This window comes from Leiobunum rupestre, chromosome 6 (genome assembly GCF_980474605.1).
Source record: "Leiobunum rupestre chromosome 6, qqLeiRupe1.1.hap1, whole genome shotgun sequence".
In the NCBI taxonomy this organism is placed as follows: Eukaryota; Metazoa; Arthropoda; class Arachnida; order Opiliones; family Sclerosomatidae; genus Leiobunum; species Leiobunum rupestre.
Window position 1 is genome coordinate 4,028,784 of NC_143389.1, and position 25,609 is coordinate 4,054,392.

At 40.8% G+C, this 25,609-nt stretch overlaps 7 non-coding genes and 8 pseudogenes across 7 annotated transcripts; 5 read left to right on the forward strand and 10 right to left on the reverse strand.

The window, feature by feature from the left end:
- Window positions 1-451: 451 nt before the first annotated feature.
- Window positions 452-589, reverse strand: LOC149938478 (U2 spliceosomal RNA; annotated as a pseudogene).
- Window positions 590-1,739: 1,150 nt separating this feature from the next.
- LOC149938479 (5S ribosomal RNA) lies at window positions 1,740-1,858 on the forward strand. Its single transcript, XR_016482038.1, has one exon. It is a non-coding gene; the product is annotated as a 5S ribosomal RNA (ribosomal RNA).
- A 1,971-nt stretch (window positions 1,859-3,829) lies between these two features.
- On the reverse strand, window positions 3,830-4,005 carry LOC149938480 (U2 spliceosomal RNA; annotated as a pseudogene).
- A 1,733-nt stretch (window positions 4,006-5,738) lies between these two features.
- Window positions 5,739-5,876, reverse strand: LOC149938481 (U2 spliceosomal RNA; annotated as a pseudogene).
- A 1,188-nt stretch (window positions 5,877-7,064) lies between these two features.
- Window positions 7,065-7,183, forward strand: LOC149938482 (5S ribosomal RNA). Its single transcript, XR_016482039.1, has one exon. It is a non-coding gene; the product is annotated as a 5S ribosomal RNA (ribosomal RNA).
- Window positions 7,184-9,146: 1,963 nt separating this feature from the next.
- LOC149938483 (U2 spliceosomal RNA) lies at window positions 9,147-9,325 on the reverse strand (annotated as a pseudogene).
- A 1,705-nt stretch (window positions 9,326-11,030) lies between these two features.
- LOC149938484 (U2 spliceosomal RNA) lies at window positions 11,031-11,152 on the reverse strand (annotated as a pseudogene).
- Window positions 11,153-12,302: 1,150 nt separating this feature from the next.
- Window positions 12,303-12,421, forward strand: LOC149938485 (5S ribosomal RNA). Its single transcript, XR_016482041.1, has one exon. It is a non-coding gene; the product is annotated as a 5S ribosomal RNA (ribosomal RNA).
- A 1,971-nt stretch (window positions 12,422-14,392) lies between these two features.
- Window positions 14,393-14,571, reverse strand: LOC149938486 (U2 spliceosomal RNA; annotated as a pseudogene).
- A 1,871-nt stretch (window positions 14,572-16,442) lies between these two features.
- On the reverse strand, window positions 16,443-16,515 carry LOC149938487 (U2 spliceosomal RNA; annotated as a pseudogene).
- Window positions 16,516-17,664: 1,149 nt separating this feature from the next.
- Window positions 17,665-17,783, forward strand: LOC149938488 (5S ribosomal RNA). Its single transcript, XR_016482042.1, has one exon. It is a non-coding gene; the product is annotated as a 5S ribosomal RNA (ribosomal RNA).
- Window positions 17,784-19,754: 1,971 nt separating this feature from the next.
- On the reverse strand, window positions 19,755-19,945 carry LOC149938489 (U2 spliceosomal RNA). Its single transcript, XR_016481701.1, has one exon. It is a non-coding gene; the product is annotated as a U2 spliceosomal RNA (small nuclear RNA).
- A 1,785-nt stretch (window positions 19,946-21,730) lies between these two features.
- Window positions 21,731-21,889, reverse strand: LOC149938490 (U2 spliceosomal RNA; annotated as a pseudogene).
- Window positions 21,890-23,041: 1,152 nt separating this feature from the next.
- LOC149938491 (5S ribosomal RNA) lies at window positions 23,042-23,160 on the forward strand. The gene has a single exon (XR_016482043.1). It is a non-coding gene; the product is annotated as a 5S ribosomal RNA (ribosomal RNA).
- A 1,971-nt stretch (window positions 23,161-25,131) lies between these two features.
- Window positions 25,132-25,322, reverse strand: LOC149938492 (U2 spliceosomal RNA). Its single transcript, XR_016481702.1, has one exon. It is a non-coding gene; the product is annotated as a U2 spliceosomal RNA (small nuclear RNA).
- Window positions 25,323-25,609: the final 287 nt, after the last annotated feature.

Here is a 25,609-nt window from a genome sequence, read left to right on the forward strand (position 1 = left end):
ATCGAGCGGCTTCTCACCGACGACGATTCCGCAGTCCACGGCTTTCTGATAACTAGCTGCGTCCCGGAAGGTGATCTGTACTTCGGACTTGCCAATCATTTGAAATACGGTGATATTTTTGGGGCCGACGTGGTCAAAAAGAGCTAGCGCTAATTCTTCCACGGCGACACCGTCAAATTTGATGCGGGCTGTAGCAGCCTTACAAGCTGTAGCGGAAGCCGAAGCTGAAGCTACTTTGTCCATTTTCGTCGACGACGAAGACATGGTGACGGGCTTTGACGTCGAGATCACCGGATGACTTCGGGTATCGCCAGGCGGCGACCCCTCAAAAAGTGGGTCCAAGGTGGCGGAAAAACTGGAACAGTACAGCGGCAGGAACCGGAATCAGGATACAGCGGCAGGAACCGGAAACAGGATACGGCGGCAGGAACCGGAGCCAGGACACAGGAACGAGCAGGTAAGGTAGCGAAGCAGGTAAACTCGCCTTAAAGGCGTATATACACTTCTCGCCCCCCGACTAAGATCTCTGTATAGTTCTATTGGAAACAGATACTACACTTTGATCTTAGCCAAAAGGCCGAGAAGCGATAACCCGCTAGGAGCCGTCACTGTTTAACAAAGTAAAAAGAGAGAATTCGAGCATTTCAAATATTTCATAATTACGTCACCGAATGTTGGTCCTGGTGGGAGATGACAACGTTTGTAGCCATCGCGCGAACAAAGGAGAAGACGATATCTTGAATCCGTGAAATAGAGGTACACCGCCAGGCCCGGACTGGCACTTTTGGGGTCATCGGCTAGAGACAGTAGAGTGGGCCACTTTACCGGGCCGTATGGAAAAAAAATCTAAATGGTGGTTTATAGGACCATAAATAACGTATTAAGTGTACTAGATTCTACGTGAAACGTCAAACGCGTTTAAATGACCATTTAGGAAAAATTTATTATAAGCGAATAGAGCGTTCTATAAAAGTGGACCATAACCGGTCACTTTTCATACAGACTATAGAGCTGGTTCAGCAGGACTAACAACTTTTGTTATTCTTTGGTTTAAGAGAATTCGGCTTATGTCCTGTCTTTATATGAATATTTTAGAGACGTACCTTTTAGGAGTTGTAGGAGGCACCCTAGGTGTTGAAGTATGTTTGGGGTTAAGGATATTTTCATGATCTAAGTTTCATCTTAAACACGTGGATTTGGGACTAGTATTTTCTAGAATTTTGCTTATTTGCCATCATACATTTATTACAAAAATCATTTAAAATAAGAAAAAAGGCGCGGAAAGCAAAGCCGGAAATATGTGAAGCCTAGGCTAGCAACTACGCTACTAATAAAAATTGACTGCTCTCAATTTCTTACGGGTTTGCCAGATAAATATATTTCTCTAAGACGAAAAACCGGCCAAACCTTCACCTCCTCCGAACTCCAAAGGGGGAAAGCACACCACACCAATTTTATAGATTCGTAAACGCGCCTTCCCAATCGACCGCCATCACCTTACAGTCTACGGGGAGGGTGATGAAAAAACTGGTTTGGGGGGGGGGGGGATGAAATTTCTGCGGTAAAGGGCTTGCTCGTTGGTTGTCTGTACGATAATATCGGCGCCCAGTAAACGTTTCTAAAAAGAGTGTATAGAACGTTCTATTGGAGCCGCATGCAGCCGGTGGCCCTCGGCGATCACCAACCTACCAGGACCTGGCTAGTCGCGGCTTGTCCACCGCTATCAATTACACTCTAGCGGCAACGGCCATATCACGCTGAATACACCGGTTCTCGTCTGATCACCGAAGTTAAGCAGCGTCGAGCGCGGTCAGTACTTGGGAGGGAGACCACCTGGGAACACCGCGTGCCGTTGGCTACTCATTTATTTTCGCGGGATGGGATTTGCGTCTTTTAACAGGAAAATACCTTCATCCTATCATTTTGACGCTGCTTTTTTATGCAATTAAAAGTTCGCCCAGACGATAATATTATTTCGGTCAACTCTTGGCCTTTTTTTAACAACTGGCAGCATCTTTCCGTGAATAAAATACATGTTAGTATCAAAATTGAACAAAATAAAATGGCGAGAAAATTGGTTTTCATTTTATTCTACTTAAGGCTTGTACTTAAAATAGTACTAACTTACTTACTTACTTACTTACTTACTTACTTACTTACTAACTAACTAACTAACTAACTAACTAACTAACTAACTAACTAACTAATTAACTAACTAACTAACTAACTAACTAATTAACTAACTAACTAACTAACTAACTAACTAACTAACGTTTATCTCTAAACAAAAACATTTCCGCGGTAAAATCCACTCTGAAATGGCCTTTTCTGGTTTTGGAATGAAGTCCAAAGTTAAAATTTTATTAACAAATTCTAATTGTGAAATATATTTTTTGTTCTAAATTTTAATCTTAAATGTAATTTAAATAGTTGAATCTAAAAAAGGACTTTTGGAAAATGTTTTATAGAAGGTTTTATCATGGGACAGCCGCATGGATTAGGGGAGTAACCCAAAAATACAAAATATCAAAACAAACCACGAAATTAAATAATAAAACGGAGACAGAGATATATTTTTTAAACAAAATAATATAGCTAACTTTTATCTATTAATTGTTTTAGGTGATGTAGTTTATGTAAAATATAAAAATGAACCTTGGCACAATATAAATTTAATGTCATGTTTTATTGATACTTAGAAAAAGTAACAAACATTTCAAAAGTCAGATCTTTGAGATCATTATTAAAAAAATATAACATTTTAAATCCGAACTCCTCTATAAATATTAAAATTATAAATTCCTAATCTACTTTAACAAAAGATATATCATATTAAGTTTAATACTATTAATGTTAGGAATAATCATGACTTTGAGATAAATAGAACAAAAATGTTTAATTCCAAATATAGTTAATTATAGAGCAATATATAATAAATGATTTTGTACTTACCAAAAATAAGCCTTGCCACTTTATATCTTGGTAATGTAGCTGCCGCGGGCGGCGGGCCCCCGGCGGCGACTCACTGTCCACGGAAGACGGGAAGAGAGAAAAAATGGAGAGGGGCTTATTTCGTGTTTTCTCTTTACGCGGAACATCTTGGCTGGAACCCAATGACCTAAAAATGAGGGGCGCGCTGTCTCTACCCACCATACCGAAACCCGCGAATTTACGTTATGAAAACCGGTTCCTTCAGCCAACCACTTAGAACATGCACGATTTACGAACCTTGGGTTACGAATAAAACCACAGGAATAACACAGAACAACCTCTTTTCGCGCCTTTATTTTACCCCTCTTACTTGCCTCCCGCTCGTCGGCCATTGCCTCTGCCCTAAACGGGGAGTCTAGCATCCACTCCTTGGGTATCCATAATGGAGGAGAGGACTGAAAGGGGGAAAACCAAGCATGGACGCGCCCAGGAAAATACCAAGGAGGATAGGAAGGGAGGCGAAGTAGGAGGGATGAACGCGGCAGCATCCTTGTAAGAAGCTTAGCGGCGGGAAAATTTCGGAAAAATGGCGGCTAGACGTAGCGTAGCTGCCGCAATCTTGCCGCCATTCATCCCTCCTACTTCGCCTCCCTTCCTATCCTCCGTGAAAATACCGCGAAAAAGAGTGTATAACTAGGTAAAAGAAAATTCAAAAACTGGAATCTTTCCGATTCTTCATTATTAACTATTCGACAATAAGGATTTTACCACTTATGACGTCAGAGGGGCAATATATTATAATAAAGAAATATATATAAAGACAGCCAAATAACATTTCCCGGAAATACTGTGTTGCGCAGTGCGCCATTATAAGAGCGTTTGATTTTTGATTTCAAGAGAGAAGTGGGCCGATCCCGGATTTACTGCAATACCAGGCCGACCCGTGGCGGAGGTGGAGCAAGCTCCGACCACTCCGCCGCCGTCCAAAAATAAGTTTAATATCTTGGGCCCCGATGGGACCCGTATCAGATATTAAGCTGATAAGAACAGATACTGAATTTGTTTATTTAAAATTCGTTGTCATGGTTACAAGTGTCCGCGTTATTAAAAAATTTAAATTATCGCGAACACTGTTTTACACACAAAATTCCAGAATTTCTGACGTCGCCTCTATCGTTAAAAGGTAAGTATTTACAATTATTCAAGTATAAACGGGACTGAAACATTTTAAAATACAAAAGAGTTATTTTTTCACCGATTTGTTTTGGTCAAGGTAAGTGGTTTTTTTTTTTGATTTCACATTCTAGGCATATTTTTTTAGTTTTAACAATTTTCTTTTCATTTTTACAGGGTAAACAGGATCCGAGGTAAGTATACGGTAAGTATAACATTTAAGCATACCATTTTTTTTTTAAACTATAGACATTTAATATTTACAAAATCAAAACTTTAAATAATGTAAAGTTAAAAGCGTATTAAAACTAAAGATAAAACGTAAAGAGTCATTAAAAACATATTTACATATCATATTCAGGGCCTATTTTTTCCCTTTTTTGATGTGCGATTCTGAAGGGGAAGTCTGTGGTCGTTTCCTGCGACTTTGCAAGGTGAGGCGCGCTTCAGTCAGTGATTCTTCACGCCATCTAAGTATTTCTGGTGACTCTGTGACCAAGCTTCGTGCACGACGGCAAAAGTTCTCTATTTCCTGTTCGGTCATTGTCGACCAATTCCAATCTCGTTCGTAGATCGGTTCTTCATATGCTGGGTTTTTCGAAATGGGAAAGAGCTCTAGAACAGGTGTGTGCTGTGGCGGAGTCTTCACTGCGTTTGCGTAGCCGTTGGACATTTGCGGCAAATCAGATGGTTTTAGGGAAGATCCTGGTGAAGAGAGACTCCAGCCATCTTCACCCCCCTCAAAACATCCTGCTTCCGGTACAGATTCTTCCATCTGTTCTTCGTGGACGGCAGCGTCTGTGATAGCTGCCCCTTCCTGTGGTGGTGGTGTGGTTTCGCTCCATAGATTGACAGCGTCTTCGGGGGCCGGAATATGGCCCTGGATGACCGAATTTTCTGGAGCTGGTGGCGCCTTTCTTTTCTTCTTAGGACAATCCCGAACCTGATGACTGTCTTTACGACAGTAGAAGCACATTCTTTGGACACCTTGATATACGAGCTGAATGCGATGTCCGCTGATGGTCATCAGGTTCGGGATTGGGCTCTTGACCTTGACTTCAAGGCGGCGATTTCCGTTTCGGACATCTTTAAGCGGGCCTTTCTGGAAGGTTTCCCATGTTTCCGAAACCACTTCGCAGTAGTTCCTCAGAGCGGCTCGCAGGAACGGTAGATCCCACCAGCTAGGCGCATCCTTCATGGTAATTTGAGTCACCGGGTCTGCAACTCCTATGATGCTTAGATGCTTGTCGCCGACAATTATACCGGCATCTACGGCCTTCTGATAACAGATGGCGTCCTTGAACGTAATCTGACATTCAGATTTAGCCAGCATCTGGAAGACGGTGATGCTCTTGGGGCCAATGCAGTCGAAAAGAGCTACAGCCAAATCTTCTACATTGACCCCGTCGAACTTGATTCGTGCCGTGGCCTTCTTGGAGGACGAAGGCCCGGACTGTGGCTTGCACGGCAGAGACGACACGGCAGGCATGGCGACGATGGTGGAGACCGCCGAAGCGGAAACCGGATACTCAGGAACCGCTGGGATGAGCCAAACGGCGACTGGAACGCAGGAGCAGGAACAGGAACTTCAACTGGAACAGGATCTGGGTCGGTGTAAAATGCCGACGCAGCTTGGCAGATAGACGAGCAGGTACGTATGACTCGCCTCAAAGGCGTATAAACACTTCTCGCCCCCCGACTAAGATCTCGGTATAGAACTATTGAAAAACAGATACTACACTTTGATCTTAGCCAAAAGGCCGAGAAGCGATCTACACTTTGATCTTAGCCAAAAGGCCGAGAAGCGATAACCCGCTAGGAGCCGTCACTGTTTAACAAAGTAAAAAGAGAGAATTCGAGCATTTCAAATATTTCATAATTACGTCACCGAATGTTGGTCCTGGTGGGAGATGACAACGTTTGTAGCCATCGCGCGAACAAAGGAGAAGACGATATCTTGAATCCGTGAAATAGAGGTACACCGCCAGGCCCGGACTGGCACTTTTGGGGTCATCGGCTAGAGACAGTAGAGTGGGCCACTTTACCGGGCCGTATGGAAAAAAAATCTAAATGGTGGTTTATAGGACCATAAATAACGTATTAAGTGTACTAGATTCTACGTGAAACGTCAAACGCGTTTAAATGACCATTTAGGAAAAATTTATTATAAGCGAATAGAGCGTTCTATAAAAGTGGACCATAACCGGTCACTTTTCATACAGACTATAGAGCTGGTTCAGCAGGACTAACAACTTTTGTTATTCTTTGGTTTAAGAGAATTCGGCTTATGTCCTGTCTTTATATGAATATTTTAGAGACGTACCTTTTAGGAGTTGTAGGAGGCACCCTAGGTGTTGAAGTATGTTTGGGGTTAAGGATATTTTCATGATCTAAGTTTCATCTTAAACACGTGGATTTGGGACTAGTATTTTCTAGAATTTTGCTTATTTGCCATCATACATTTATTACAAAAATCATTTAAAATAAGAAAAAAGGCGCGGAAAGCAAAGCCGGAAATATGTGAAGCCTAGGCTAGCAACTACGCTACTAATAAAAATTGACTGCTCTCAATTTCTTACGGGTTTGCCAGATAAATATATTTCTCTAAGACGAAAAACCGGCCAAACCTTCACCTCCTCCGAACTCCAAAGGGGGAAAGCACACCACACCAATTTTATAGATTCGTAAACGCGCCTTCCCAATCGACCGCCATCACCTTACAGTCTACGGGGAGGGTGATGAAAAAACTGGTTTGGGGGGGGGGGGGGATGAAATTTCTGCGGTAAAGGGCTTGCTCGTTGGTTGTCTGTACGATAATATCGGCGCCCAGTAAACGTTTCTAAAAAGAGTGTATAGAACGTTCTATTGGAGCCGCATGCAGCCGGTGGCCCTCGGCGATCACCAACCTACCAGGACCTGGCTAGTCGCGGCTTGTCCACCGCTATCAATTACACTCTAGCGGCAACGGCCATATCACGCTGAATACACCGGTTCTCGTCTGATCACCGAAGTTAAGCAGCGTCGAGCGCGGTCAGTACTTGGGAGGGAGACCACCTGGGAACACCGCGTGCCGTTGGCTACTCATTTATTTTCGCGGGATGGGATTTGCGTCTTTTAACAGGAAAATACCTTCATCCTATCATTTTGACGCTGCTTTTTTATGCAATTAAAAGTTCGCCCAGACGATAATATTATTTCGGTCAACTCTTGGCCTTTTTTTAACAACTGGCAGCATCTTTCCGTGAATAAAATACATGTTAGTATCAAAATTGAACAAAATAAAATGGCGAGAAAATTGGTTTTCATTTTATTCTACTTAAGGCTTGTACTTAAAATAGTACTAACTTACTTACTTACTTACTTACTTACTTACTTACTTACTAACTAACTAACTAACTAACTAACTAACTAACTAACTAATTAACTAACTAACTAACTAACTAACTAATTAACTAACTAACTAACTAACTAACTAACTAACTAACGTTTATCTCTAAACAAAAACATTTCCGCGGTAAAATCCACTCTGAAATGGCCTTTTCTGGTTTTGGAATGAAGTCCAAAGTTAAAATTTTATTAACAAATTCTAATTGTGAAATATATTTTTTGTTCTAAATTTTAATCTTAAATGTAATTTAAATAGTTGAATCTAAAAAAGGACTTTTGGAAAATGTTTTATAGAAGGTTTTATCATGGGACAGCCGCATGGATTAGGGGAGTAACCCAAAAATACAAAATATCAAAACAAACCACGAAATTAAATAATAAAACGGAGACAGAGATATATTTTTTAAACAAAATAATATAGCTAACTTTTATCTATTAATTGTTTTAGGTGATGTAGTTTATGTAAAATATAAAAATGAACCTTGGCACAATATAAATTTAATGTCATGTTTTATTGATACTTAGAAAAAGTAACAAACATTTCAAAAGTCAGATCTTTGAGATCATTATTAAAAAAATATAACATTTTAAATCCGAACTCCTCTATAAATATTAAAATTATAAATTCCTAATCTACTTTAACAAAAGATATATCATATTAAGTTTAATACTATTAATGTTAGGAATAATCATGACTTTGAGATAAATAGAACAAAAATGTTTAATTCCAAATATAGTTAATTATAGAGCAATATATAATAAATGATTTTGTACTTACCAAAAATAAGCCTTGCCACTTTATATCTTGGTAATGTAGCTGCCGCGGGCGGCGGGCCCCCGGCGGCGACTCACTGTCCACGGAAGACGGGAAGAGAGAAAAAATGGAGAGGGGCTTATTTCGTGTTTTCTCTTTACGCGGAACATCTTGGCTGGAACCCAATGACCTAAAAATGAGGGGCGCGCTGTCTCTACCCACCATACCGAAACCCGCGAATTTACGTTATGAAAACCGGTTCCTTCAGCCAACCACTTAGAACATGCACGATTTACGAACCTTGGGTTACGAATAAAACCACAGGAATAACACAGAACAACCTCTTTTCGCGCCTTTATTTTACCCCTCTTACTTGCCTCCCGCTCGTCGGCCATTGCCTCTGCCCTAAACGGGGAGTCTAGCATCCACTCCTTGGGTATCCATAATGGAGGAGAGGACTGAAAGGGGGAAAACCAAGCATGGACGCGCCCAGGAAAATACCAAGGAGGATAGGAAGGGAGGCGAAGTAGGAGGGATGAACGCGGCAGCATCCTTGTAAGAAGCTTAGCGGCGGGAAAATTTCGGAAAAATGGCGGCTAGACGTAGCGTAGCTGCCGCAATCTTGCCGCCATTCATCCCTCCTACTTCGCCTCCCTTCCTATCCTCCGTGAAAATACCGCGAAAAAGAGTGTATAACTAGGTAAAAGAAAATTCAAAAACTGGAATCTTTCCGATTCTTCATTATTAACTATTCGACAATAAGGATTTTACCACTTATGACGTCAGAGGGGCAATATATTATAATAAAGAAATATATATAAAGACAGCCAAATAACATTTCCCGGAAATACTGTGTTGCGCAGTGCGCCATTATAAGAGCGTTTGATTTTTGATTTCAAGAGAGAAGTGGGCCGATCCCGGATTTACTGCAATACCAGGCCGACCCGTGGCGGAGGTGGAGCAAGCTCCGACCACTCCGCCGCCGTCCAAAAATAAGTTTAATATCTTGGGCCCCGATGGGACCCGTATCAGATATTAAGCTGATAAGAACAGATACTGAATTTGTTTATTTGAAATTCTTGTCATGGTTACATATGCTCGCGTTATTAATTTTTTAATTTAGCGCGAACATTTGTCAAATAAAAATAAAAATGTCATAATCTTTTGTTTCTTTTCAGGTTTGGATCTTTACAATGCATCAAGGTGAGTATATTTCTTTTTTCCATTTTTTTTCTTTAACTTCAAATTTAATTAAATAGCTTGAAATAAGTAATGAATAACTTTTCATAATCTACAAAGGGGCATTAAGGCGGAGAAAATCCAATAAAATTTAAGGCTAAAAACAATTTAAGAAAAACCGAACACACGGAGTTTTGTAAAACTAAAATTATACTTTTAACATGATAAAAACAATTAAGGCTTGTAAAATTATTTGCATATATTTACAACAGATGGTTACGAAAAAGGTATAATTAAAAACATAATTACACAATTAGCATAAGACCTATTTTTTCCCTTTCTTGGGATCTTTTTCACTAGGAGGACTATGCCGTCGTTTGGAACGCAGATGGAGTTGATTTTTTGCCTTTCCCAATGCTTTTTCGCACCACGCCAGGACCTTAGGTTCCGTGTTATTTAATTCGCTGACTTTACGACAGAAATCCTCTAGTTCGTCTTTCGTTAGGGTCCCGAAGTTCCAATGACGTTCATTAATTGGTATCTCTTTAGGCTCCTTTGGAACAGTTTCTTGCGTGCAGTGGACTTGCTTCTGGGGTGACTTGACAGCATTGGCGTAGCCTTTGACTATAGTGGAAGATTCAGGTTTCTCGGGGGATGGCTCTGGCGTTGCAAGCGACCAACCCTCTTTCGAACCCTGAAAGTCTCTTGGTGAGGGGGTTACTCCATTCTCTTCTCGTGATGGTGAGGTTTCCGCCATCGTTTCGTCGTGGGTGCTGGCTTCTTCGACATCCTCGACTGGAATCGGCGTTCCGCTCCTAACGTTCTCTGGTTCGTTAGAGGACGGGTTCTGGTAAGTGGCGGTATCTGGAGATGGTCGAGCCTTGTTTTTCTTTTTCGGGCAATCCCGAACCTGATGACTGTCCTTGCGGCAGTAGAAGCACATACGCTGGACGCCTTGATACATGATTTGGATACGATGTCCACTGATGGTCATCAGGTTCGGGATTGGACTCTTCACCTTGACTTCCAGACGCCGATTCCCATTGCGAACGTCTTTAAGTGGGCCTTTCTGGAACGTTTCCCACGTTTCAGAAAGAACTTCGCAATAATTCCTTAGGGCGGATTTCAAAAACGAAAGCTCCCACCAGCTTGGAGCATCTTTAATTGTGATATAAGACTTTGGGTCTGCGACCCCCACGATATTCAAATGTTTCTCGCCGACGATGATTCCAGCATCAACAGCTTTCTGGTAACTGACATGATTGTTGAACGTTATCTGAGCTTCAGTTTTTCCAAGCATCTGGAAAACCGTGATGCTCTTGGGGCCAATGCAGTCGAAAAGAGCAATAGCTAAATCTTCTACATTGACCCCGTCGAACTTGATTTTTGCAGTTGCCTTCTTCGAGGTTGAAGGTAAGGACTGCGAAACGGACGGCAAAGACTGCACGGCAGGCATGGCGACTGGTGGCGACCGCCGAAGCGGAGACCGGATCTCAGGAACCGCTGAGGAGAGGCAGACGGCAACTTGGAGGCAGGAACAGCAGCTGGAACTGGTACTTCGACTGGCAGCAGGAACGGAAATTTCTGGCGCGGCAGCGTGGTAGAGAGCAGGTAAAAACTCGCCTAACAGGCGTAAAAACACTTCTCGCCCCCCGACTAAGATCTCGGTATAGCACTATTGAAAACAGATACTACACTTTGATCTTAGCCAAAAGGCCGAGAAGCGATAACCCGCTAGGAGCCGTCACTGTTTAACAAAGTAAAAAGAGAGAATTCGAGCATTTCAAATATTTCATAATTACGTCACCGAATGTTGGTCCTGGTGGGAGATGACAACGTTTGTAGCCATCGCGCGAACAAAGGAGAAGACGATATCTTGAATCCGTGAAATAGAGGTACACCGCCAGGCCCGGACTGGCACTTTTGGGGTCATCGGCTAGAGACAGTAGAGTGGGCCACTTTACCGGGCCGTATGGAAAAAAAATCTAAATGGTGGTTTATAGGACCATAAATAACGTATTAAGTGTACTAGATTCTACGTGAAACGTCAAACGCGTTTAAATGACCATTTAGGAAAAATTTATTATAAGCGAATAGAGCGTTCTATAAAAGTGGACCATAACCGGTCACTTTTCATACAGACTATAGAGCTGGTTCAGCAGGACTAACAACTTTTGTTATTCTTTGGTTTAAGAGAATTCGGCTTATGTCCTGTCTTTATATGAATATTTTAGAGACGTACCTTTTAGGAGTTGTAGGAGGCACCCTAGGTGTTGAAGTATGTTTGGGGTTAAGGATATTTTCATGATCTAAGTTTCATCTTAAACACGTGGATTTGGGACTAGTATTTTCTAGAATTTTGCTTATTTGCCATCATACATTTATTACAAAAATCATTTAAAATAAGAAAAAAGGCGCGGAAAGCAAAGCCGGAAATATGTGAAGCCTAGGCTAGCAACTACGCTACTAATAAAAATTGACTGCTCTCAATTTCTTACGGGTTTGCCAGATAAATATATTTCTCTAAGACGAAAAACCGGCCAAACCTTCACCTCCTCCGAACTCCAAAGGGGGAAAGCACACCACACCAATTTTATAGATTCGTAAACGCGCCTTCCCAATCGACCGCCATCACCTTACAGTCTACGGGGAGGGTGATGAAAAAACTGGTTTGGGGGGGGGGGGGATGAAATTTCTGCGGTAAAGGGCTTGCTCGTTGGTTGTCTGTACGATAATATCGGCGCCCAGTAAACGTTTCTAAAAAGAGTGTATAGAACGTTCTATTGGAGCCGCATGCAGCCGGTGGCCCTCGGCGATCACCAACCTACCAGGACCTGGCTAGTCGCGGCTTGTCCACCGCTATCAATTACACTCTAGCGGCAACGGCCATATCACGCTGAATACACCGGTTCTCGTCTGATCACCGAAGTTAAGCAGCGTCGAGCGCGGTCAGTACTTGGGAGGGAGACCACCTGGGAACACCGCGTGCCGTTGGCTACTCATTTATTTTCGCGGGATGGGATTTGCGTCTTTTAACAGGAAAATACCTTCATCCTATCATTTTGACGCTGCTTTTTTATGCAATTAAAAGTTCGCCCAGACGATAATATTATTTCGGTCAACTCTTGGCCTTTTTTTAACAACTGGCAGCATCTTTCCGTGAATAAAATACATGTTAGTATCAAAATTGAACAAAATAAAATGGCGAGAAAATTGGTTTTCATTTTATTCTACTTAAGGCTTGTACTTAAAATAGTACTAACTTACTTACTTACTTACTTACTTACTTACTTACTTACTAACTAACTAACTAACTAACTAACTAACTAACTAACTAACTAACTAATTAACTAACTAACTAACTAACTAACTAATTAACTAACTAACTAACTAACTAACTAACTAACTAACGTTTATCTCTAAACAAAAACATTTCCGCGGTAAAATCCACTCTGAAATGGCCTTTTCTGGTTTTGGAATGAAGTCCAAAGTTAAAATTTTATTAACAAATTCTAATTGTGAAATATATTTTTTGTTCTAAATTTTAATCTTAAATGTAATTTAAATAGTTGAATCTAAAAAAGGACTTTTGGAAAATGTTTTATAGAAGGTTTTATCATGGGACAGCCGCATGGATTAGGGGAGTAACCCAAAAATACAAAATATCAAAACAAACCACGAAATTAAATAATAAAACGGAGACAGAGATATATTTTTTAAACAAAATAATATAGCTAACTTTTATCTATTAATTGTTTTAGGTGATGTAGTTTATGTAAAATATAAAAATGAACCTTGGCACAATATAAATTTAATGTCATGTTTTATTGATACTTAGAAAAAGTAACAAACATTTCAAAAGTCAGATCTTTGAGATCATTATTAAAAAAATATAACATTTTAAATCCGAACTCCTCTATAAATATTAAAATTATAAATTCCTAATCTACTTTAACAAAAGATATATCATATTAAGTTTAATACTATTAATGTTAGGAATAATCATGACTTTGAGATAAATAGAACAAAAATGTTTAATTCCAAATATAGTTAATTATAGAGCAATATATAATAAATGATTTTGTACTTACCAAAAATAAGCCTTGCCACTTTATATCTTGGTAATGTAGCTGCCGCGGGCGGCGGGCCCCCGGCGGCGACTCACTGTCCACGGAAGACGGGAAGAGAGAAAAAATGGAGAGGGGCTTATTTCGTGTTTTCTCTTTACGCGGAACATCTTGGCTGGAACCCAATGACCTAAAAATGAGGGGCGCGCTGTCTCTACCCACCATACCGAAACCCGCGAATTTACGTTATGAAAACCGGTTCCTTCAGCCAACCACTTAGAACATGCACGATTTACGAACCTTGGGTTACGAATAAAACCACAGGAATAACACAGAACAACCTCTTTTCGCGCCTTTATTTTACCCCTCTTACTTGCCTCCCGCTCGTCGGCCATTGCCTCTGCCCTAAACGGGGAGTCTAGCATCCACTCCTTGGGTATCCATAATGGAGGAGAGGACTGAAAGGGGGAAAACCAAGCATGGACGCGCCCAGGAAAATACCAAGGAGGATAGGAAGGGAGGCGAAGTAGGAGGGATGAACGCGGCAGCATCCTTGTAAGAAGCTTAGCGGCGGGAAAATTTCGGAAAAATGGCGGCTAGACGTAGCGTAGCTGCCGCAATCTTGCCGCCATTCATCCCTCCTACTTCGCCTCCCTTCCTATCCTCCGTGAAAATACCGCGAAAAAGAGTGTATAACTAGGTAAAAGAAAATTCAAAAACTGGAATCTTTCCGATTCTTCATTATTAACTATTCGACAATAAGGATTTTACCACTTATGACGTCAGAGGGGCAATATATTATAATAAAGAAATATATATAAAGACAGCCAAATAACATTTCCCGGAAATACTGTGTTGCGCAGTGCGCCATTATAAGAGCGTTTGATTTTTGATTTCAAGAGAGAAGTGGGCCGATCCCGGATTTACTGCAATACCAGGCCGACCCGTGGCGGAGGTGGAGCAAGCTCCGACCACTCCGCCGCCGTCCAAAAATAAGTTTAATATCTTGGGCCCCGATGGGACCCGTATCAGATATTAAGCTGATAAGAACAGATACTGAATTTGTTTATTTAAAATTCTGGTCAAGGTTACAAGTGTCCGCGTTTATTAAAAAATTTAAATTATCGCGAACACTGTTTTAAACAAGAAAAAAAAGACAGTTGCATATATCAGTTAAAGCAATTAACGAGCGTAAAAATACTTGTCGTTCCAAGAATAAAAATTAGACGCGATAAAATACAATACTATTTACAGATTAACTATATGTCAAGCGAAGGTAAGTAAATATTATTTACTTCTGGTGTTAGTATACTATAAATTAATTATATTTAACCATACAATTCTAATTCCCCCCCCCCTTTTTCCAGGTTCTACAGTTTTCCAGGTAAGTATATCAGGTAAGTTTTTTTTTTTTTACAATAGGGTCTAAATAATTTTGTCTATTGATTTTTCTTTTACAGGGTAAACAGGTTCCGCGGTACATCTCAGGTGAATTTTTCATTTAAACATACAATAAACTATTAAAATGTATGTAACGAGAATTTTAAAATTGTAAAGTTAAAATTTACAATATAAGCGATTTTAAAACTAAGAAAGTAATTTAAAAACATATTTACATATCCCAATAAGGGCCTATTTTTTCCCTTTTTTGGTATATGATCCGGATGGGGATGTCTGTACTCGCTTCCTTCGAGTTTGCAAGGTGAGGCGTGCTTCAGCCAGGAATTCTTCCCGCCAGCTAAGTAGTTCTGGTGATTCTGTCACAAAGTTCCGTGCACGGTGACAAAAGTTCTCTATTTCATTTTCGGTCATTTCTGAAAACTGCCAATCTCGTTCGTAGATCGGTTCTTCGTATACTGGATGTTGTGATTGCGGTGAAGACTTCGAATCAGGTTCGTGATGTGATGGAGTTTTTACAACTGTGGCGTAACTCCCGGAATTTTTTGGTGAGTCAAAAGACTTGTGGGAAGGTCCTGACAGAGAAAGGCCCCAGCCATCTTCGCCCTCAACGAAGTTTCCTGCGTCTTGTTCCTCTTGATCCATTTTTTCCAGGTCCTCACCTGCGTCCGTGATAGCTGCAGTGTCTGCTACTTGTGGCATTACCACACTTCCGGGTTTGTCTGAGCCTTCGGGTGACGGGATCTGGACTTGAATATCCGCGTCCTGTGGAGCGGAACGCACTTTTTTCCTTTTCTTGGGGCAATCCCGAACCTGATGACTGTCCTTTCGGCAATAAAAGCACATTCGCTGGACTCCTTGATAGACAATTTGAATGCGATGTCCACTGATGGTCATCAGGTTCGGGATTGGGCTCTTGACCTTGACCTCCAGCCTCCGATTTCCATTACGGACGTCCTTCAACGGTCCCTTCTGGAATGTTTCCCATGTTTCGGACAAAACCTCTCCGTAATTTTTCAGAGCAGCCTTTAAAAAGCTTAATTCCCACCAACTAGGTGCGCCTTTCACGGTGATTTGGGTTACAGGATCAGCCACTCCAACGATGGATAAATGCTTCTCCCCAACGATTATACCAGCGTCAACAGCCTTTTGGTACGATACGATGTCCTTGAAGGATATCTGCGCCTCAGACTTCCCGATCATTTGGAAGACTGTGATACTCTTGGGGCCAATGCAGTCGAAAAGAGCAAAAGCCAAATCTTCTACATTGACCCCGTCGAATTTGATTCGTGCAGTGGCCTGTTTCGAAGACGAGGACTCCGCTGGAGTCGACTTCGACGCTACAGGAGGCATGGCGAACGTTTGTGGAAACCGCCGAAGCGGAGACCGGTACTCAGGAACCGCTGGCTTGTAGCAGGCGGCAACAGGAAAACAGGAACAGTAGCCGGAACTGGATCTGGACTGGAGACAGGAACGGCAGCGACTGACGATTCAACGTGGCAGAGCAGGCAAACTCGCCTAACAGGCGTAAAAACACTTCTCGCCCCCCGACTAAGACCTCCGTATAGAACTGATAATAGAAACAGATACTACACTTTGATCTTAGCCAAAAGGCCGAGAAGCGATAACCCGCTAGGAGCCGTCACTGTTTAACAAAGTAAAAAGAGAGAATTCGAGCATTTCAAATATTTCATAATTACGTCACCGAATGTTGGTCCTGGTGGGAGATGACAACGTTTGTAGCCATCGCGCGAACAAAGGAGAAGACGATATCTTGAATCCGTGAAATAGAGGTACACCGCCAGGCCCGGACTGGCACTTTTGGGGTCATCGGCTAGAGACAGTAGAGTGGGCCACTTTACCGGGCCGTATGGAAAAAAAATCTAAATGGTGGTTTATAGGACCATAAATAACGTATTAAGTGTACTAGATTCTACGTGAAACGTCAAACGCGTTTAAATGACCATTTAGGAAAAATTTATTATAAGCGAATAGAGCGTTCTATAAAAGTGGACCATAACCGGTCACTTTTCATACAGACTATAGAGCTGGTTCAGCAGGACTAACAACTTTTGTTATTCTTTGGTTTAAGAGAATTCGGCTTATGTCCTGTCTTTATATGAATATTTTAGAGACGTACCTTTTAGGAGTTGTAGGAGGCACCCTAGGTGTTGAAGTATGTTTGGGGTTAAGGATATTTTCATGATCTAAGTTTCATCTTAAACACGTGGATTTGGGACTAGTATTTTCTAGAATTTTGCTTATTTGCCATCATACATTTATTACAAAAATCATTTAAAATAAGAAAAAAGGCGCGGAAAGCAAAGCCGGAAATATGTGAAGCCTAGGCTAGCAACTACGCTACTAATAAAAATTGACTGCTCTCAATTTCTTACGGGTTTGCCAGATAAATATATTTCTCTAAGACGAAAAACCGGCCAAACCTTCACCTCCTCCGAACTCCAAAGGGGGAAAGCACACCACACCAATTTTATAGATTCGTAAACGCGCCTTCCCAATCGACCGCCATCACCTTACAGTCTACGGGGAGGGTGATGAAAAAACTGGTTTGGGGGGGGGGGGATGAAATTTCTGCGGTAAAGGGCTTGCTCGTTGGTTGTCTGTACGATAATATCGGCGCCCAGTAAACGTTTCTAAAAAGAGTGTATAGAACGTTCTATTGGAGCCGCATGCAGCCGGTGGCCCTCGGCGATCACCAACCTACCAGGACCTGGCTAGTCGCGGCTTGTCCACCGCTATCAATTACACTCTAGCGGCAACGGCCATATCACGCTGAATACACCGGTTCTCGTCTGATCACCGAAGTTAAGCAGCGTCGAGCGCGGTCAGTACTTGGGAGGGAGACCACCTGGGAACACCGCGTGCCGTTGGCTACTCATTTATTTTCGCGGGATGGGATTTGCGTCTTTTAACAGGAAAATACCTTCATCCTATCATTTTGACGCTGCTTTTTTATGCAATTAAAAGTTCGCCCAGACGATAATATTATTTCGGTCAACTCTTGGCCTTTTTTTAACAACTGGCAGCATCTTTCCGTGAATAAAATACATGTTAGTATCAAAATTGAACAAAATAAAATGGCGAGAAAATTGGTTTTCATTTTATTCTACTTAAGGCTTGTACTTAAAATAGTACTAACTTACTTACTTACTTACTTACTTACTTACTTACTTACTAACTAACTAACTAACTAACTAACTAACTAACTAACTAACTAACTAATTAACTAACTAACTAACTAACTAACTAATTAACTAACTAACTAACTAACTAACTAACTAACTAACGTTTATCTCTAAACAAAAACATTTCCGCGGTAAAATCCACTCTGAAATGGCCTTTTCTGGTTTTGGAATGAAGTCCAAAGTTAAAATTTTATTAACAAATTCTAATTGTGAAATATATTTTTTGTTCTAAATTTTAATCTTAAATGTAATTTAAATAGTTGAATCTAAAAAAGGACTTTTGGAAAATGTTTTATAGAAGGTTTTATCATGGGACAGCCGCATGGATTAGGGGAGTAACCCAAAAATACAAAATATCAAAACAAACCACGAAATTAAATAATAAAACGGAGACAGAGATATATTTTTTAAACAAAATAATATAGCTAACTTTTATCTATTAATTGTTTTAGGTGATGTAGTTTATGTAAAATATAAAAATGAACCTTGGCACAATATAAATTTAATGTCATGTTTTATTGATACTTAGAAAAAGTAACAAACATTTCAAAAGTCAGATCTTTGAGATCATTATTAAAAAAATATAACATTTTAAATCCGAACTCCTCTATAAATATTAAAATTATAAATTCCTAATCTACTTTAACAAAAGATATATCATATTAAGTTTAATACTATTAATGTTAGGAATAATCATGACTTTGAGATAAATAGAACAAAAATGTTTAATTCCAAATATAGTTAATTATAGAGCAATATATAATAAATGATTTTGTACTTACCAAAAATAAGCCTTGCCACTTTATATCTTGGTAATGTAGCTGCCGCGGGCGGCGGGCCCCCGGCGGCGACTCACTGTCCACGGAAGACGGGAAGAGAGAAAAAATGGAGAGGGGCTTATTTCGTGTTTTCTCTTTACGCGGAACATCTTGGCTGGAACCCAATGACCTAAAAATGAGGGGCGCGCTGTCTCTACCCACCATACCGAAACCCGCGAATTTACGTTATGAAAACCGGTTCCTTCAGCCAACCACTTAGAACATGCACGATTTACGAACCTTGGGTTACGAATAAAACCACAGGAATAACACAGAACAACCTCTTTTCGCGCCTTTATTTTACCCCTCTTACTTGCCTCCCGCTCGTCGGCCATTGCCTCTGCCCTAAACGGGGAGTCTAGCATCCACTCCTTGGGTATCCATAATGGAGGAGAGGACTGAAAGGGGGAAAACCAAGCATGGACGCGCCCAGGAAAATACCAAGGAGGATAGGAAGGGAGGCGAAGTAGGAGGGATGAACGCGGCAGCATCCTTGTAAGAAGCTTAGCGGCGGGAAAATTTCGGAAAAATGGCGGCTAGACGTAGCGTAGCTGCCGCAATCTTGCCGCCATTCATCCCTCCTACTTCGCCTCCCTTCCTATCCTCCGTGAAAATACCGCGAAAAAGAGTGTATAACTAGGTAAAAGAAAATTCAAAAACTGGAATCTTTCCGATTCTTCATTATTAACTATTCGACAATAAGGATTTTACCACTTATGACGTCAGAGGGGCAATATATTATAATAAAGAAATATATATAAAGACAGCCAAATAACATTTCCCGGAAATACTGTGTTGCGCAGTGCGCCATTATAAGAGCGTTTGATTTTTGATTTCAAGAGAGAAGTGGGCCGATCCCGGATTTACTGCAATACCAGGCCGACCCGTGGCGGAGGTGGAGCAAGCTCCGACCACTCCGCCGCCGTCCAAAAATAAGTTTAATATCTTGGGCCCCGATGGGACCCGTATCAGATATTAAGCTGATAAGAACAGATACTGAATTTGTTTATTTAAAATTCGTTGTCAAGGTTACAAGTGTCCGCGTTATTAAAAAATTTAAATTATCGCGAACACTGTATTAAACAAAAAAATGGATTGTTGCATACATCAGTCAAAGCGCTAAACGAGCGTAAAAATACTTGTTGTTCCAAAAATAAAATTAGACGCGATAATTTACAATACTATTTACAGTTATCTACATGTCGAGTGAAGGTAAGTAAATATAATTTACTTCAGGTATTAGTATCCTATAAATTAATTTAAATTTAAGCATACAATTCTAATTTTTTCTTTTTGTTTTTCAGGTTCTACAGTTTTCAAGGTAAGTATATCAGGTAAGTTTTTTTTTTTTAACAATAGGTTCTAAATAATTTTTAAATTTTCTTTTACAGGGTAAACAGGTTCCGCGGTACGTATCAGGTGAGCTATTCATATTAAGCATACAATAATCTTTTAAAATTTATATAAAAATAACTTTTAAAATTGTAAAGTTAAAATTTACAATAAAAGCGTATTTAAAACTAAGAAAGTAATTTAAAAACATATTTACATATCACCATAAGGGCCTATTTTTTCCCTTTTTTGGTAAATGTTCCTGATGGGGAAGTCTGTACTCGTTTCCTGCGAGTCTGCAAAGTTTGACGTGCCTCAGTTAAGAATTCTTCACGCCATCTGAGTAGCTCAGGTGACTCCGTGACAAAGTTTCCTGCACGCTGGCAAAAGTTCTCTATTTCGCAATCGGTCATTTCTGAAAACTGCCAATCTCGTTCGTAGATCGGACTCTCGTATACTGGGTGTTTCGAGTTGGGAGATGACTCTGGAACGGGTGTGCGCTGTGGCGGAGTCTTCACAGCGTTTGCGTAGCCGTTAGACATTTTTGGCAATTCAGATGCTTTAAGGGAAGACTTTGGCGAAGAGAGACTCCAGCCATCTTCACCCCCCTCAAAACACCCTACTTCTGGTATAGATTCGTCCATCTGTTCTTGATGGTCAGCAGCATCGGTAGCGGTTTCCCGTTCTGCCAGTGGTGCTGGGTCGAGTTTCGTAAGTTGCCAGTGTCTTCGGGGGCTGGAATATGCCCTAGGATGTCCGAATCTTCTGGAGCTGATTGCGCCTTTTTCTTTTTCTTCTTCGGGCAATCCCGAACCTGATGACTGTCTTTACGGCAGTAAAAACACATTCGCTGGACACCTTGATAGACAAGTTGGATGCGATGCCCGCTGATGGTCATCAGGTTCGGGATTGGACTCTTGATCTTTACTTCTAGCCGCCGATTTCCATTGCGGACGTCTTTTAACGGGCCTTTTTGAAATGTTTCCCATGTTTCTGAGAGTACCTCACAATAATTCTTTAAGGCAGATTTCAGAAAGGGTAGCTCCCACCAGCTGGGAGCATCCTTGATTGTTATCTGCGTAACCGGATCGGCGACTCCAACGATGTTGAGGTGCTTGTCACCGACAATAATGCCGGCATCCACAGCCTTCTGATAGCAGAAAGCATCTTTAAAGGTGATCTGGCATTCCGCTTTTCCAATCATCTGGAAGACGGTGATACTCTTGGGGCCAATGCAGTCGAAAAGAGCTACAGCCAAATCTTCTACATTGACCCCGTCGAACTTGATTCTTGCCGTGGCCTTCTTGGAGGACGAAGGCTCGGACTGTGGTTTACACGGCAGCGACGACACGGCAGGCATGGCGACGATGGTGGTGACCGCCGAAGCGGAAACCGGATACTCAGGAACCGCTGGGATGAGCCAAACAGCGACTGGAACGCAGGAGCAGGAACAGGAACTTCAACTGGCACAGGAACTGGGTCGGTGTAGAATGCCGAATCAGCTTGGCAGGTAGACGAGCAGGCACGTATAACTCGCCTTAAAGGCGTATAAACACTTCTCGGCTTAGACTAAGATCGCGGTATAGAACTGATATTGGAAACAGATACTACACTTTGATCTTAGCCAAAAGGCCGAGAAGCGATAACCCGCTAGGAGCCGTCACTGTTTAACAAAGTAAAAAGAGAGAATTCGAGCATTTCAAATATTTCATAATTACGTCACCGAATGTTGGTCCTGGTGGGAGATGACAACGTTTGTAGCCATCGCGCGAACAAAGGAGAAGACGATATCTTGAATCCGTGAAATAGAGGTACACCGCCAGGCCCGGACTGGCACTTTTGGGGTCATCGGCTAGAGACAGTAGAGTGGGCCACTTTACCGGGCCGTATGGAAAAAAAATCTAAATGGTGGTTTATAGGACCATAAATAACGTATTAAGTGTACTAGATTCTACGTGAAACGTCAAACGCGTTTAAATGACCATTTAGGAAAAATTTATTATAAGCGAATAGAGCGTTCTATAAAAGTGGACCATAACCGGTCACTTTTCATACAGACTATAGAGCTGGTTCAGCAGGACTAACAACTTTTGTTATTCTTTGGTTTAAGAGAATTCGGCTTATGTCCTGTCTTTATATGAATATTTTAGAGACGTACCTTTTAGGAGTTGTAGGAGGCACCCTAGGTGTTGAAGTATGTTTGGGGTTAAGGATATTTTCATGATCTAAGTTTCATCTTAAACACGTGGATTTGGGACTAGTATTTTCTAGAATTTTGCTTATTTGCCATCATACATTTATTACAAAAATCATTTAAAATAAGAAAAAAGGCGCGGAAAGCAAAGCCGGAAATATGTGAAGCCTAGGCTAGCAACTACGCTACTAATAAAAATTGACTGCTCTCAATTTCTTACGGGTTTGCCAGATAAATATATTTCTCTAAGACGAAAAACCGGCCAAACCTTCACCTCCTCCGAACTCCAAAGGGGGAAAGCACACCACACCAATTTTATAGATTCGTAAACGCGCCTTCCCAATCGACCGCCATCACCTTACAGTCTACGGGGAGGGTGATGAAAAAACTGGTTTGGGGGGGGGGGGGGGATGAAATTTCTGCGGTAAAGGGCTTGCTCGTTGGTTGTCTGTACGATAATATCGGCGCCCAGTAAACGTTTCTAAAAAGAGTGTATAGAACGTTCTATTGGAGCCGCATGCAGCCGGTGGCCCTCGGCGATCACCAACCTACCAGGACCTGGCTAGTCGCGGCTTGTCCACCGCTATCAATTACACTCTAGCGGCAACGGCCATATCACGCTGAATACACCGGTTCTCGTCTGATCACCGAAGTTAAGCAGCGTCGAGCGCGGTCAGTACTTGGGAGGGAGACCACCTGGGAACACCGCGTGCCGTTGGCTACTCATTTATTTTCGCGGGATGGGATTTGCGTCTTTTAACAGGAAAATACCTTCATCCTATCATTTTGACGCTGCTTTTTTATGCAATTAAAAGTTCGCCCAGACGATAATATTATTTCGGTCAACTCTTGGCCTTTTTTTAACAACTGGCAGCATCTTTCCGTGAATAAAATACATGTTAGTATCAAAATTGAACAAAATAAAATGGCGAGAAAATTGGTTTTCATTTTATTCTACTTAAGGCTTGTACTTAAAATAGTACTAACTTACTTACTTACTTACTTACTTACTTACTTACTTACTAACTAACTAACTAACTAACTAACTAACTAACTAACTAACTAACTAATTAACTAACTAACTAACTAACTAACTAATTAACTAACTAACTAACTAACTAACTAACTAACTAACGTTTATCTCTAAACAAAAACATTTCCGCGGTAAAATCCACTCTGAAATGGCCTTTTCTGGTTTTGGAATGAAGTCCAAAGTTAAAATTTTATTAACAAATTCTAATTGTGAAATATATTTTTTGTTCTAAATTTTAATCTTAAATGTAATTTAAATAGTTGAATCTAAAAAAGGACTTTTGGAAAATGTTTTATAGAAGGTTTTATCATGGGACAGCCGCATGGATTAGGGGAGTAACCCAAAAATACAAAATATCAAAACAAACCACGAAATTAAATAATAAAACGGAGACAGAGATATATTTTTTAAACAAAATAATATAGCTAACTTTTATCTATTAATTGTTTTAGGTGATGTAGTTTATGTAAAATATAAAAATGAACCTTGGCACAATATAAATTTAATGTCATGTTTTATTGATACTTAGAAAAAGTAACAAACATTTCAAAAGTCAGATCTTTGAGATCATTATTAAAAAAATATAACATTTTAAATCCGAACTCCTCTATAAATATTAAAATTATAAATTCCTAATCTACTTTAACAAAAGATATATCATATTAAGTTTAATACTATTAATGTTAGGAATAATCATGACTTTGAGATAAATAGAACAAAAATGTTTAATTCCAAATATAGTTAATTATAGAGCAATATATAATAAATGATTTTGTACTTACCAAAAATAAGCCTTGCCACTTTATATCTTGGTAATGTAGCTGCCGCGGGCGGCGGGCCCCCGGCGGCGACTCACTGTCCACGGAAGACGGGAAGAGAGAAAAAATGGAGAGGGGCTTATTTCGTGTTTTCTCTTTACGCGGAACATCTTGGCTGGAACCCAATGACCTAAAAATGAGGGGCGCGCTGTCTCTACCCACCATACCGAAACCCGCGAATTTACGTTATGAAAACCGGTTCCTTCAGCCAACCACTTAGAACATGCACGATTTACGAACCTTGGGTTACGAATAAAACCACAGGAATAACACAGAACAACCTCTTTTCGCGCCTTTATTTTACCCCTCTTACTTGCCTCCCGCTCGTCGGCCATTGCCTCTGCCCTAAACGGGGAGTCTAGCATCCACTCCTTGGGTATCCATAATGGAGGAGAGGACTGAAAGGGGGAAAACCAAGCATGGACGCGCCCAGGAAAATACCAAGGAGGATAGGAAGGGAGGCGAAGTAGGAGGGATGAACGCGGCAGCATCCTTGTAAGAAGCTTAGCGGCGGGAAAATTTCGGAAAAATGGCGGCTAGACGTAGCGTAGCTGCCGCAATCTTGCCGCCATTCATCCCTCCTACTTCGCCTCCCTTCCTATCCTCCGTGAAAATACCGCGAAAAAGAGTGTATAACTAGGTAAAAGAAAATTCAAAAACTGGAATCTTTCCGATTCTTCATTATTAACTATTCGACAATAAGGATTTTACCACTTATGACGTCAGAGGGGCAATATATTATAATAAAGAAATATATATAAAGACAGCCAAATAACATTTCCCGGAAATACTGTGTTGCGCAGTGCGCCATTATAAGAGCGTTTGATTTTTGATTTCAAGAGAGAAGTGGGCCGATCCCGGATTTACTGCAATACCAGGCCGACCCGTGGCGGAGGTGGAGCAAGCTCCGACCACTCCGCCGCCGTCCAAAAATAAGTTTAATATCTTGGGCCCCGATGGGACCCGTATCAGATATTAAGCTGATAAGAACAGATACTGAATTTGTTTATTTAAAATTCGTTGTCAAGGTTACAAGTGTCCGCGTTATTAAAAAATTTAAATTATCGCGAACACTGTATTAAACAAAAAAATGGATTGTTGCATACATCAGTCAAAGCGCTAAACGAGCGTAAAAATACTTGTTGTTCCAAAAATAAAATTAGACGCGATAATTTACAATACTATTTACAGTTATCTACATGTCGAGTGAAGGTAAGTAAATATAATTTACTTCAGGTATTAGTATCCTATAAATTAATTTAAATTTAAGCATACAATTCTAATTTTTTCTTTTTGTTTTTCAGGTTCTACAGTTTTCA